Source organism: Somniosus microcephalus, chromosome 21 (genome assembly GCF_052327205.1).
Source record: "Somniosus microcephalus isolate GS21.2 chromosome 21, FLI_Smic_1.0, whole genome shotgun sequence".
In the NCBI taxonomy this organism is placed as follows: Eukaryota; Metazoa; Chordata; class Chondrichthyes; order Squaliformes; family Somniosidae; genus Somniosus; species Somniosus microcephalus.
In genome coordinates this window covers 73,530,196-73,544,877 of record NC_141007.1, presented here as the reverse complement: position 1 = coordinate 73,544,877, position 14,682 = coordinate 73,530,196, and the positions used below count along the sequence as shown (strand labels likewise).

General features: G+C 48.2%; 1 protein-coding gene across 3 annotated transcripts in view; it reads left to right on the top strand.

The window, feature by feature from the left end:
* Positions 1–14,682, top strand: part of LOC147102962 (sodium-coupled monocarboxylate transporter 1-like) — a 163,276-nt gene that overhangs the window by 117,811 nt on the left and 30,783 nt on the right. The window lies entirely within an intron of this gene.

The window sequence follows — 14,682 nt, the reverse complement described above, 5'->3', positions numbered from 1 at the left end:
TAGAAAAATGTCACCATTGGCAGTCAGACCTGAATAGAAATTATAGGATGTAGTTAAAGGTGCTGTTGAAGAGGTAGGCTTTAAGGATACTTTTGAAAGTTGCTAGAAATGTGACAACACAAAGTGCTAAACGAGTACTTTACATCTGTCTTCACCAAGGAAGAGGATGCTGCCATAGACATAATGAAAGAGGAGGTAGTGGAGACACTTGATAGTATGAAAATTGATATAGAATAGGTATTAGAAAAGCTGGCTGTACTTAAAGTAGATAAATCACCAGGAGCGGATAGGATGCATCCTCGGATGCTGAGGGAATTGAGGGTGGAAATCGCGGAGGTACTGGCCATAATATTCCAATCCTCCATAGATATGGGGGTGCTGCCAGAGGACTGGAGAATTGCAAATGTTACACCATTGTTCAAAAAAGGGTGTAAAGATAAACCCAGCAACTACAGGCCAGCCAGTTTAACCTTGGTAGTGGGGAAGCTTTTAGAAACAATAATCAGGGGCAAAATTAACAGTCACTTGGATAAGTGTGGATTAATTAAGGAAAGCCAGCATGGATTTGGTAAAGGCAAATCATGTTTAACTAACTTGTTTTGAGTTTTTTGATGAGGTAACAGAGAGGGTTGATGAGGGTAACGTAGTGTACATGGATTTTGTTGGATCCGTGGTTCAGTGGATACGCTATTATTAAATAATCACACGGATGCTGTACATTAACAAATAACAGGTCTTTACTGGAGGAGGATAATCTCTAGACTGGGGGTACAGAGGCATGCGCAAAGCTTGTATACCGGTGTCACTGCCGGTACTACAGTATACAGGAGCTGTAAAAGTAGTTCTGACTTAAAGGCACATACACTACAATTCCTCCCCTTTTAGATTAGTAATACCCCTAATATTCAAATAACAATTAACATTTCAACAGGTACATTAAACAACAAAAGTCCATTTATAGATTCAGTCTTTGGGGCGGCTTCCTGACCCTTTCGGGATAGCGCCTTTCCAGAGGTTCTTGTTCTTGGTGCAGAGGCGATTCTGACCCCTTTTCATCGGGTAGTTCATCGGGTTCCACTGCTACTGGGTCTGAAGTAGATGCTACCTGTATGTCGGGTTCATCCCCAGGTACTCGAGACATGGGGTTGACGTGTTCCTGTGACGCTAAGATCTGATCGACGTGGCGTCTCACAGTGTTCTCCCCGACATCCACTGTGTACATTAATGGGCCCTGCCTTGTACATATCGTTCTGGGTTGCCACTTCTCTGTTCGATAATCACGGGCCAAGACTGGTTGCCCTACATTGAAGCTCCTTGTCGGCTTCTCATTGATGTGCTGGAATTGTTTGTCCTCAACATTTCTTCGCACATTTGGTCTGAGCAAGTCCAGACGAGATCTCAACCTTCGGTTAAAGAACATCATGGCCGGGGTCTGGTTGGTAACTGCATGTGTCGCATTTCGGTAGGCTAATAAGAAATTGTCCATCTTATGCTGTAGTGAAATTTCATCGTCACACATGGCCTTTATCGCCTTCTTAAAGGTTTGTACGAACCTCTCAGCCAATCCATTTGTGGCTGGATGATACGGGGCGGATATGTAATGCCTTACCCCATTCCTTTTCATGAATTTTTGGAACTCGTCGGACACAAACTGTGGTCCATTCTCAGAGCAAATCTGCTCTGGCAAACCGTTTCTGGCAAATATGGTCCGTAGGATTGCAATCGTTTTCTCGGTAGTGGTGGAAGACATTTTTATCACCTCAGGCCACTTTGAATGAGCATCCACTGCTATTAAGAACATTGAGTCCATGAATGGACCAGCGAAATCAATATGCACCCGTTGCCATGGCGAGGAGGGCCACTCCCATGGGTGTAGAGGGGCATGTGGTGGTGCATTTTGGACCTTCTGGCATCCTAAGCAGCTCTTAGTTAGGTCTTCGATTTGTTGATCGATTCCCGGCCACCACACATAAGCCCTAGCAAGGCTTTCATTTTCACTCCCCCCAGATGACCTTCATGTAGCTCATTTAGCACTCTCTCCCTTAACTTGGGTGGAATCACCACTCTGGATCCACACATCACTGTCCCCTGGCATACTGACAGCTGTTCTCTTCTGGATGAGAATGCTGGCAACAGTGAGTCGCCATGTGTTGGCCATCCCCTCACCATCAATTCATATACCCGTGACAGCGTCGGATCATTGCGGGTCTCCTTCTCTATATCCGCGTTTGTTACTGGCAATCGTTCAATTATTGACGAATAAAATATCTCGATAGGGTCCACTGCTGGTGCTTCCTCCACAGTAGGCAGTGGCAGGCGCGATAGCCCATCAGCATTCCCATGCTGTTTCGTGCCTTTATATTCTATTTCATATTGATTCGCCCCTAGAAACAGGGACCATCTTTGTAACCGCTGTGCAGTCATCACTGGAACGCCCTTCTTAGGATTAAAGATGGAGACAAGTGGTTGGTGGTCAGTCAGCAAGGTGAACTTCTGCCCATGCAGATAGTGGTTGAATTTTTTCACTCCCCATACTAGGCTGAGGGTCTCCCTGTCAATCTGGGCGTAGTTGCGCTCGGCTGAGGTTAGTGACCGAGACGCAAAGGCTACTGGCCTCTCCAACCCGTCTGGGAATTTGTGCGACAGCACCGCTCCAATACCGTAGGGTGAAGCTTCACATGCCAAACGAATTGTTAGTGCTGGGTTGAAATGGGCCAACCCCTCTTTTGATGTGATCAATTCTTTACACTTCTGGAAAGCTCATCTACGTTCGTCATCCCACTTCCGTGGTACCCCTGTTTGCAGTAGAGTGTTCAGCGGGTGTAATACCGTAGACAAATTTGGTAAGAACTTGTGGTAGTAGCTTACCAGCCTGAGGAACGACCTCAGTTGTGACACATTTTCCGGTGCTGGAGCGTTGACTACTGCCTCAATCTTGTCAGGGGACTTATGTAACCCCTCTTCATCGATGACGTGGCCACAATACGAGATCTGTTTCTGGAAAAACTCGCACTTGTGGCGATTAGCTCGTAGCCCATACTCCTTTAATCTGGCGAGCACCTTCTCCAAGTTGGCGAGGTGATCACCGTCATTTTCGCCCGTGACCAAGATGTCGTCCAAATAACACTGGGTCCCTGGAATCCCTTGCAGGACCTGATCCATCGCCCTTTGCCAGATAGCCGGAGCCGAGGCTACTCCAAACACCAGCCGGTTGTATTGATAGAGACCTTTATGGGTGTTGATCGTAAGGTAATGTTTGGAAGCTTCTTCTACCTCCATTTGCAAGTACGCCTGGGCAAGTTCAATTTTGGTGAAGCGTTTACCTCCAGATAGTGAGGCGAAAATATCCTCAATTCGTGGAAGCGGCTATTGCACCGTGTGAAGGACTGGGTTCACTGTCGCCTTAAAATCCCCACAGATGCGGACCTTCTTTGGTTCCCCAGGCGTATTACTCAACGACCTCTTCATTACAGGAACGATGGGTGTAGCCCACTCGCTCCAGTCCACTTTGGACAGTACTCCTGAACGTTCCAACCCTTCCAGCTCTGCTTCAACAGCTGGTCTGATCGCATAAGGCACTGGTCTGGCCTTCAGAAACTTTGGGCTTGCATTTTCCTCTATTTTAATCGTTGCTGTTATTCCTTTTAGTGTTCCTAGTCCCTCCTGGAACACTTCTTTTGCGTCAGTTAGCATTTTTGACAGTCGTCCAGGTGTGACGTCGTCATCCTTTTTGGCCTCAACCTTCAGTGCCTGTATGGAATGCCAATCTAATTGTATCTTCCGGATCCATTCATGTCCTAGCAGTGGTGGTCCTCCATCTGGCAATACATATATATCCATTTTAGGTATTTCCTGGCCTTTATATGTCACTTTCACCCTTATTTTTCCTTTGGGGTAGACTTTTAGCCCCGTATACGTCTTCAAGACAATCTCTGTAGCTTTCAAGGGTATGTGTGAAAATAGCCGCTTGTAATCTCTTTGATTTATGACTATTAGAGCTGACCCTGTGTCCAATTCCATTTCCACTTGGACTCCGTCTATCTTGAGTGTAACCCAGATAGTCTGGTGATCCTCCATTTCGGTTACCTTATGTAGTTTCAGACAACCCAGCTCCTTGCTTCCGGAGTCTGTGCCACTTTTCTGTTCGTCTGAACCACTGTCCATCACCTGGTGTACCTTTTTGTACTTCTCCTGTGGAGATTTCTTACTGTTGGTTTTCTTCCCAGACCTGCAGACTCTTGCTATGTGTCCTGCTTTCCCACACTGTCTGCACACTTGGTCCTTGAACCAACAATCTTTCTGGTCATGTGTTGTTCTGCCGCAGCGATAGCACTTCCCTGTTCCATAGGACATTTCATTGGTGCCATATTCTTGCGGTCTCCGTTGTATCTCTGCAGCGCCCCTTGCGGCTGCTTCGTGTGATACTGCCATACTGAAAGCTTTGTCCAGCGTAAGGTCCTTTTCTGATAGAAGCCGTTTCTGGGTTCCTTCACTTTGTAGCCCACACACAAACTTGTCACTTAACGTGTCTGCTAGTCCCGCTCCAAACTGGCAGTGTTTCGATAGCTTGCGCAGTTCCGTTAGGTACTCAGCATTGCTTTTGTCTTTGTGTTGGTTCCTTTTATGGAACTTAAATCGTTCTGCTATCAGCAGCGGTGTGGGGTTTAAGTGGCCCTGTAGGATTTCTACTATGCTTTCAAAATTCTTGTTTACCGGCTTCTCTGGGGTTATTAGATTTCGCAGTAACCCATAAGTTTTTGCACCCATGGAATTTAACAGAACCAGTGCTTTATTAGCATCTGGCACTTCATTCGCCCTGCAGTACACCTCCATACGTTCCACATATGTCGCCCAATCTTCGACTTCATTGTCGAACGTAGAGATACTGCCACTCTTCGGCATCCTTAGGTGTGCGTTAACTATCACCAATGGCGCCTCCCGCGCTTCCCCTTCTTCTCCGCTGGCACAAAATGGTGCCTCCCGCGCTTTCCTTCCTTCCCGCGCTCGCCCTTCTTCTCCGCTGCGGCTTCTAAAAATGGCGTCTCCCGCGCTCTTCCTTCTTCTCCGCAGCTCAATGGCGTCTCCCACGCTCTCCCTGCTTCTCCGCGACTCAATGGCGCCTCCCGTGCTCTTCCTTCTTGTCCGCGGCTCAATGGCGTCTCCCCTTTCTTCGCCCCGCGGACCCTGTTCAGCCCGTGAGCACTGGCTGTGCTCTGCGCGTTCTTCTTTTGATATTTTTCGATGCCGCTCAGTCTAGAACCCGGCTGTTTCTTCCCCTCTCTCTCTCCGGTTTGTTTTATTTTCCTCGACGCCGCTCGGTGTTCAACCCCCGGCTGCGCCCTGCGCTCTTCACCCTCTGTCTTACCCCGTCGACGCTGCTCGGCTCTCTCTCCGCCGTCGGTCGGCTCCAGCCGCCGCTGCTTGGGAAGGGTCTGCGCTGGACCTGTCGTCGGTCTCTTACTGCTCGTTGTGGCTGGGGAACCAAGCCTGGCTCTCCACAGCCTCCCCTGCGAAGTTGGATCTCTGCCTGACTGCTGGGCGGTTGCTTGTGGTCGACGCCCGTGTTCCTGGCCTCGACTTTTTTTTTCTGTTGCAGGTAGATTCGAATCGACACTCGTCGCCACTGTTGGATCCGTGGTTCAGTGGATACGCTATTATTAAATAATCACACGGATGCTGTACATTAACAAATAACAGGTCTTTACTGGAGGAGGGTAATCTCTAGACTGGGGGTACAGAGGCATGCGCAAAGCTTATATACCAGTGTGGTCACTGCCGGTACTACAGTATACAGGAGCTGTAAAAGTAGTTCTGACTTAAAGGCACATACACTACAGATTTCCAAAAGGCGTTCGACAAAGTGCCACATAATAGGCTTGCTAGCAAAGTTGAAGCCCATGGAATAAAAGGGACATTGGCAGCATGAATACAAAATTGACTAAGTGACAGGAAACAGAGAGTAGTGGTGAATGGTTGTTTTTTGCGCAGCGAGTAGTTAAGATCTGGAATGCACTGCCTGAAAGGGTGGTGGAGGCAGATTCAATCTTATCTTTCAAAAGGAAGTTGCATAAGTACCTGAAGGAAAAGATTTGCAGGGCTACAGGGAAAGGGCGGGGGAGTGGGACTAGCTGAAAGTCAGCATGGGCTCGACGGGCCGAATTACCTTCTTCCGTGTTGTAACCATTCTATGATTTTATGGGTTAAAATGGGGGGCTAACTTAGCCGGGGCGGTACTTTTAGCGCCCCGGAAAAATTAGCGCGCCCCGCGCCAGAACATGAGTGGTTGCGCCCCAAGAGGGAAGCGGGGCGCTACTGGAAGCGCCCCACATCCCTCTTGGGGCGCTGCGAGTCAATATCGCGGCGCTACGTGCCGCGGTATTGCAGGCCTTCCTCCCCTTCTTAAAGGGGAGGAGCCTTGCGCAGTGCAACCTGGGGCCCAGCTGGGCCCCCGGGAATCGGAAGTGCCGGCAAAACAGCCCAGCACTCAAGAGAAGTGCCAGGTTCATGGAGCACAGCCGGCACTCCGTGGGGGGGGGTCTGTTCAGGAGGCTGGGGACGGACGCGCTGGCAGGCGGCCAGCAACAAAAATGGCCACCTCGCACCTCGCCTTTAAATTGCGCCTCCCCAGCCGCAGGTAGGCCCCCCTGACCCCGTCGGACATAGCGTCCGGCGGTAAGTCAGGGGACGCTCCTGAAGATCGCGGCCGGGGTGCAAGTGGGGTGCTGCGCACGATGATGATGTCATCGCCAGCAGCACAACGCCGCGGGGTGCTACCGGTTAGCGCCACCGCTAACCTCCTGCTGAATTTCGCTAAGAGGGCGCTAACGGGGCGCAAAGCAACCCAATTTTCCCCCCCTATGATTCTTCTAGGGAAGGGTTGGGAATGATGCACAACAAGGATCAATACTGATCACTTTTGTTCTTGGTATATATAGATGATTTGGACTTGGTTATAGGAAATTCAATCTTGAAATTTACTGATGACACAAAGGTAAGTTTGGCAAACAGCAAGGAGGATTATGAAAGATTGCAGGAAGATATAAACAGGTTAGAAGCTCCCCTGTTCTTTACTGAGGAAACTCCCAGAAACGGCAGAGACCCGACATAGCTGGGTCTGTGCCAGAGTTACGCTGGGAGTCTGGCGGTACCCCCACGGAATTCAGGCAACACCTTTCACCCAATTACACCAATAAACAAAAATAGCATTTTGTAACTCACTGGAATGAAATCAAGCCCAGGACTAATTTTGAACTAGTCGCAAAAATTCCTTCAGAGACGAGTTGAGACTAAAAACTCGCTGCAAATTTTTTAAAAAGTTTGAAGTAAACAATCTTCCAATCAATTCGATTGTGTCAATTCCGAGTTATGCTGCCAATGGTGTTATTTTATATATTTAATGGATTTATGTTATCGTGCATTTATTTGGAAAGTTTACACAAATTTATGGAAACTGGACCCACAAACCGTGAGTAACTCACCTTTCATGTTGCAGTGACGGAGCAGAAACTGAGGTTTTGGGTGTGAATAACTTTGTTGATTTACAAGTTGCAGATACTGCAGTAAGTTTCTATTTCCCCATAATCACTCCTATCTGGTTCAGTTTCGATTTCTATTCTTGCTCCAGACATTCCTGAGTCTGGTTCTGCGGATACCGCTGTAAACTGCAGAAGGCGTCCTACAGCGCACAGTGTTAATATTGTTGATTTATTCTTGCAAACTTGAAAGGGGAGGTTATAGCAATGACACATTGATGTAGCGAACGGTAGATTCCATTTGCCCCGCCTGTGTTTTTGGTTATGACTCCCCTGCTGCATTGGAGACAATGACCCGCCTCCTGACGTTACATGGGGCGGGGGTCAGGCTCAGGGTCAGGTGCGGCGGGCGTTTGGCCTCGAAACCAGGCCGGATTGAATCCATTGGCGGCCTGAATACGGCATTTGCTCGCCACTGGGTTAGCAGAATGGGCAGATGCATTTCAATGTGTGAAGTAATATAGAAACATAGAAGATAGGAGCAGGAGTAGGTCATTCGGCCCTTCGAGCCTGCTCCGCCATTCAATGAGATCATGGCTGATCATCCAAATTCAGTACCCTGTCCCTGCCTTCTCCCCATATCCCTTGATCCCTTTAGCCTTAAGAAATATATCCAACTCTTTCTTGAATATATTTAATGAACTGGCCTCCACCGCCTTCTGTGGTAGAGAATTCCACAGGTTCACCACTCTCTGGGTGAAGAAATTCCTCCTCATTTCAGTCCTAAATGGCTTACCCCTTATCCTTAGACTATGACCCCTGGTTCTGGACTCCCCGGCCATCAGAAACATTCTTCCTGCATCTAGTCTGTCCAGGCCTGACAGAATTTTATAGGTTTCGATGAGATCCCCTCTCAATCTTCTAAACTCCAGTGAGTATAAGCCCAATCGACACAATCTCTCCTCATACGTCATTCCTGCCATCCCAGGTATCAGCCTGGTGAATCTTCGCTGCACTCCTTCCATGGCAAGAACGTCCTTCCTCAGGTAAGGCGACCAAAACTGCACACAATATTCAAGGTGCGGTCTCACCAAGGCCCTGTACAACTGTAGCAAGACATCCTTGTTCCTGTACTCGAACCCTCTTGCTACGAAGGCCAACATACCATTTGCCTTCTTAACTGCCTGCTGCACCTGCATGCTTACCTTCAGCGACTGGTGCACAAGAACACCCAGGTCTCTTTGCACTTCCCCTTCTCCCAATCTATTGCCATTCAAATAATAATCTGCCTTCCTGTTTTTGCCACCAAAGTGGATAACCTCACATTTGCCATGTTTCTGCCCAGTCACCCAACCTGTCCTCACAGCATACCCTCCCACCCAGCTTTGTGTCGTCTGCAAATTTGGAGATATTACATCCAATTCCCTCGTCCAGATCATTAATATATATTGTGAACAGTTGGGGTCCTAGGACCGATCCTTGCGGTACCCCACTAGTCACTGCCTGCCACTCGGAGAACAACCCGTTTATTCCAACTCTTTGCTTTCTGTCCGCCAACCAGTTCTCTATCCAAGTCAATACCTTGCCCCCAATCCCATGTGCCTTAATTTTGCACGCTAATCTCTTATGCGGGACCTTATCGAAAGCCTTCTGAAAGTCCAAATACACCACATCCACTGGTTCTCCCTTATCTATTTTACCAGTTACATCCTCAAAAAATTCCAGTAGATTAGTCAAGCATGATTTAGCTTTTGTAAATCCATGTTGACTTTGTCCGATCCTGTCACTGCTTTCCAAGTGCTCTGCTATTACATCTTTTATAATGGACTCTAGCATTTTCCCCACTACCGATGTCAGGCTTACTGGTCTATAATTCCCCGCTTTTTCTCTACCACCTTTTTTGAATAGTGGGGTAACATTAGCTACCCTCCAATCCATGGGTACTGTTCCAGAGTCTATCGAGTTCTGGAAGATGACCAGCAATGCATCTACTATGTCCAGGGCCACTTCCTTAAGTACCCTGGGATGTAGATTATCAGGCCCTGGGGATTTATCGGCCTTCAGTCCCATCAATTTTCCGAACACCATTTCCCTACAAATATATTTTGGTAATACATCTCGGTTTGTGCTGCCTGGGCTGGCTGGCTGACGGGCAACAGCAAGGGCAATGGTGGAGTAGCAGTGTTGGGAGCACGAACTGCTGTCCTCTCTCAGGATAACAGCATTCCTGTTCCCACCCCTGCCACTCCGCATGGCAACCGTCTGAGCTTCCACTGTAGCACTCAGACCTTTGACAGAAGCTGTTTGTGCTGCAATGCAAGCTGTGACATCGGCCATCAGACGCTGCATCATGGTGGGTTCCATGAATTTGGTGATGGAGGTGACCACCCGTTCCATGTTGGAAAGAATGGGCTCCAAGCTCTGCGCAAAGCTCTGTGCCAAGTTGGTGCTGGACTCCTCCATCCTCCTTGACGTTGAGCGCATGCTTTCTGGCAGGCTTTCCAGTGCACCAAGCATTTAGTTGTGCACACCCATCAGCCTTTTTCTGTAGCCTGCCCCATTGAAGTCCTCATCTGAGTCCTCTGCAGCAGAACTGGTGTGCGACCACGCCCTCCGGCGAGCTGGTACCTGTGCTATCCTTTCTCCCCGCCCTGGCTCCTGTGCACTTGTGTCTGTTGCAGATCCCTCCTCTAACCTAGCCTCTAAAATACACAGTGTCAGTATCTGATCTGGTGGCTGCAACTGTAAAATCGAATGACGGTGTCTATTCATCTTCACTTTTTTCTTCCTCTTCCTCCACTGAATGGGCAAGTTCTAGTTCTTGGGTATCTGAAATGAAAAAGGAACAAGGATTGGGTTGTGGTGAGGGGAGAGGAGAAAGGAAGTAGTATGTGCTTACACCCTCTGCAGCTTCTCAATCAGAAGAGATTAATGGATGAGGGAGAAGTGGGATATGAGAAGGAGCATTAGGTATGATGATACCCTCATCATCCATCGCTTCACGCTGCCAGTGGCCAAGGCCTCAGTGATGCCCCTTCCCATGATGGCCAGCCCTGTCTCCTCTATGGGGGTTATCACATGCAGGTGCGCTTGTCCTCCTCCAGTTCATTGCTGCTGTCTGTTGTTCTGCCCCACCTTCTCCTGCAACAAAGAGGGAAGTGTGTCAGTGAGTGTCCTGCTATATGTTTGGGTGATGTGGCTGTCATGGTTGAATAGCTGCCAGTGTGTGCGAGCGGTGAGTTGTGGGTATGAGGCTTGAAATAGTGCCAAGTGTGTGAGGGTGAGATAAAGCATATGAATGGTAGGGTTGAGTACTGATTAATAGAGATTGTTGGTAGGAGAGTGATGGGGGTGTATTGGTTTGAGCAGTGGATGAGGCTAGTGGTGGAGTTGTACCATTGTTTAAAAAGAGAGAAAGGGATAGACCGAGCAATTACAGGCTAGTCAGCCTAACCTCGGTAGTGGGCAAACTATTGGAAAACATTCTGAGGGACAGTATTAACCGTCATTTAGAAAGGCACGAATTAATCAAGGACAATCAGCATGGATTTGTTAAGGGAAGCTCGTGTCTAACTAACTTGATTGAATTTTTTGAGGAGATAACCAGGAGGGTCGATGAGGATAGCGCGTTTCATGTAGCTTTTGACTAGCTCCCGCATGGCAGACTGGTCAGAAAACTAAAAGCCCATGGGATCCAAGGGGAAGTGGCAAGTTGGATCCAAAATTGGCTCAGTGGCAGGAAGCAAAAAGGTAATGGTTGATGGGTGTTTTTGTGACTGAAAGCTTGTTTCCAGTGAGGTTCTGCAGGGCTCAGTACTAGATCCCTTGCTTCTTTGTGGTATATATTAATGATTCAGACTTCAATGTACGGGGCAGGATTAAGAAGGTTGCAGATGATATAAAAATTGGCCGTGTGGTTGATAGTGAGGAAGAAAGCTGTAGACTGCAGGAAGATATCAATGGACTGGTTGGGTGGGCAGAAAAGTGGCAAATGAAATTCATCCGGAGAAGTGTGAGGTAATGCATTTTGGTAGAGCTAACAAGGCAAGGGAATACACAATAAATGGTACGATACTGAGACATTTAGAGGAACAGAAGGACCTTGGCGTGCATGTCCACAGATCCTTGAAGGTAGCAGGACAGGTAGATAAGGTGGTTAAGAAGGCATATGGGATACTTGCCTTTATTAGCCGAGGCATAGAATATAAGAGCAGGGAGGTTATGCTTGAACTGTATAAAACACTAGTTAGGCCGCAGCTAGAATACTGCATATAATTCTTGTCACCACACTACAGGAAAGATGTGATTGCACTAGAGAAGGTACAGAGGAGATTTATGAGGATGTTTCCAGGACTGGAGAATTTTAGCTATGAGGAAAGATTGGATAGGCTGGGGTTGTTTTCTTTGGAACAGAGGAGGCTGAGGGGAGATTTAATTGAGGTGTATAAAATTATGAGGGGCCTAGATAGTGAATTGAAGGACCTATTTCCCTTAGCAGAGAGGTCAATAACCAGGGGGTATAGATTTAAAGTAATTGGTAGAAGGATTAGAGGAGAGTTGAGGAGAACTTTTTTCACCCAGAGGTTGGTGGGGGATCTGGAACTCACTGCCTGAAAGGGTGATAGAGGGAGATACCCGCAACATGGTTAAAAAATACTTGGATATGTACTTGAAGTGCTGTAACCTACAGGGCTAAGGACCAAGAACTGGAAAGTGGGATTAGGCTGGATAGCTCTTTTTCGGCCGGCACAGACACGATGGGCTGAATGGCCTCCTGTGCTGTAAATTTCTATGATTCTATGCCATTTGAAGATGAAGTCATTCACCTTGACAACTCGTGTGAGATCATTAAACTTCTTCCTACACTGCATCCAGGTTCTAGGAGCAACACTCCAGGCATTTGACCTCTGCCGCTACTTCCTCTCACTGCCTCCTGAGCATATGTCTCCTACTTTCCACCTCTTCCAAGGCCTCCAGTGCAGTGTCAGAAAACCTTGGTACAGCTATGGTCAGCCATTCTTCACTCTTTCACAAAAGAGATTCACTCCTAAAACGACTCTCAACACTTCCTGTAGCCACAATGCACCACCCCTTTAAGAGGCGCAGGCTGCCTTTAAATAGCAGTAGCCATTCGCGATATCAGGCCTTCTGCTGATGCGTATAGCCAATGAACAGCGCGGGTAGCACTGGCTGCGTGCAGCAATCATGTAAAACAGCAGGCAGCACAAATTTATTGTGTGCCTGCAACGCAGTGGACGGACGTGGGTTAATCGCACACCACGATCCCCGTGCCTCCTTGCGGGTTCTATCCAATTTAACCCCCATAATTCCCTGAAAATGTGGCCCCGATATTTATGGGGTGGCGGGGAGAGTACGGGTGAGAGCGAAAATGGGCAAAGAACCAGGCAAGGCTGGGGATGTGGAGGTCCTGCAATCCTAACGTCAAGAAATTATTAACATCTTGTAGCTCTGTCTCCCACCCAGCATCTGGCCAAATGGACAACCTGACCTGCGTGTGGGCGGGAACACCAGTTGGCAGGAGGCCACAACCGGGGACCCTTGGGGACCGTCCCTGGCAATAGGGGTTGGGGCGGGGGTCGGCAATTGGGGCTGGGGGAAGAGGCTAGCGATTGAGGCTGGGTGGAGGAAGAATTGTTGGAGCTCAATTTAAATATGTTAATTAAGCGTCCCATCCCTCCACAGCGGGACACTCGGATGCCCTGATATCTGCTGTAGTAAAAATGGTGGCGGGTTCGTGCGTGGGGGGTTGGGGTAGCGTTCTGCGCATTTCACTTTACAGCAGCGCTATCAAACAAAATTTGACACTGAGCCTCATAAGTCGATATTAGGATAGAAGAGGTAGGCTTTAAGGAGCGTTTTAAAGGAGGAGAGTGAGGCGGAGAGGTTTTGAGAGGGAATTCCAGAGTTTAGGGCCTAGGCAGCTGAAAAGACAGCCACCAATGGTGGAGCGATTAAAATAAGGGATGTGGAAGAGGCCAGAATTGGAGGAGTGCAGAGATCTCGAAGGGTTGAAGGGCTGGAGGAGGTTAAAGAGATAGTGAGGGCTGAGGCCGTGGAGGGGTTTGAAAACAAGGATGAGAATTTTAAAATTGAGGTGTGGTCAGATCGGTCCAGCGAGCACAGGGCTGATGGGTGAACGGGACTTGGTGCGAGTCAGGATACAGGAAGCAGAGTTTTAGGTGAGCTCAAGTTTATGGAGGGCGGAAGATGGGAGGCCTGCCAGGTGAGCATTGGAATAGTCAAGTCTAGAGGTAAAGAGGCATGGGTGAGTGTTTCAGCAGCAGACGAGCTGAGGCAGGGCCGGAGTCGGGTGATGTTACGGAGGTGGAAGTAGGCAGTCTTGGTGATGGGGCAGATGTGTGGTCGGAAGCTTATCTCGGGGTCAAATACAACACCAAGGTTACGAACGAATTGTGCGGAGAGTCTTGAAACATTCGGACTATTTCTACTGGGGCAGAGAAGGTTGAGGAGATTTAATAGAGGTTTTTAAATTTTGAAGGAGTTTGATAGTGAATAGGGTAAGAGTATTTCCTGTGGTTGCAGAGTAAGTGACGCAGGGACATCAATTAAAAACTGTCACTAAGAGAGTGAGGATAGAGGTTTAGGAGAAATCTCTTTATGCAGCAGGGTTGTTGGAGCATGAAAAGTTTTGCCATAGGGAGTGGTTGAAGAAGAGACGATTGAATCTCTCGAGGAATAATTGGATAAATATTTGACGCAGAGGAAGGTACAGGGCTATGGGTAAGAGCAACCGGCAGTGGGATTAATGTTGGATTGTTCTAGCAAAGATTCAGTGCAGACAAGATAGCCCGATTGGCCTCCTGTAAACTCCTATGGTTCTACAGATATTAGTGCTGATTTTCTAACCCCTTGCGCCTAGGTGTCAGCCAAGCAGATTGCACCCAAAATGTGCTCCACGTGCAATGACCTGAATATGCCTGTACTTCCTGGTTCAGGTCATTATCATGCTTGAGGAGTCAGCTGCAGGACCTTCTGGCAAATGAATTAAATTACCTCGTGGGCTCCCTCAAGTGGTATCCAGATCCACTAAAGGTCCTCCATACTCATTGGGTGCGTCTCCAAATGGCTTCCCTCACGTGGATCAAAAAGGAACATGAGGTGGAAGGCCAGAAAACATCACTTTCTGCCTCATTAGCATGGTTGCGTCCGAACTGGGCTGAGTCATTGG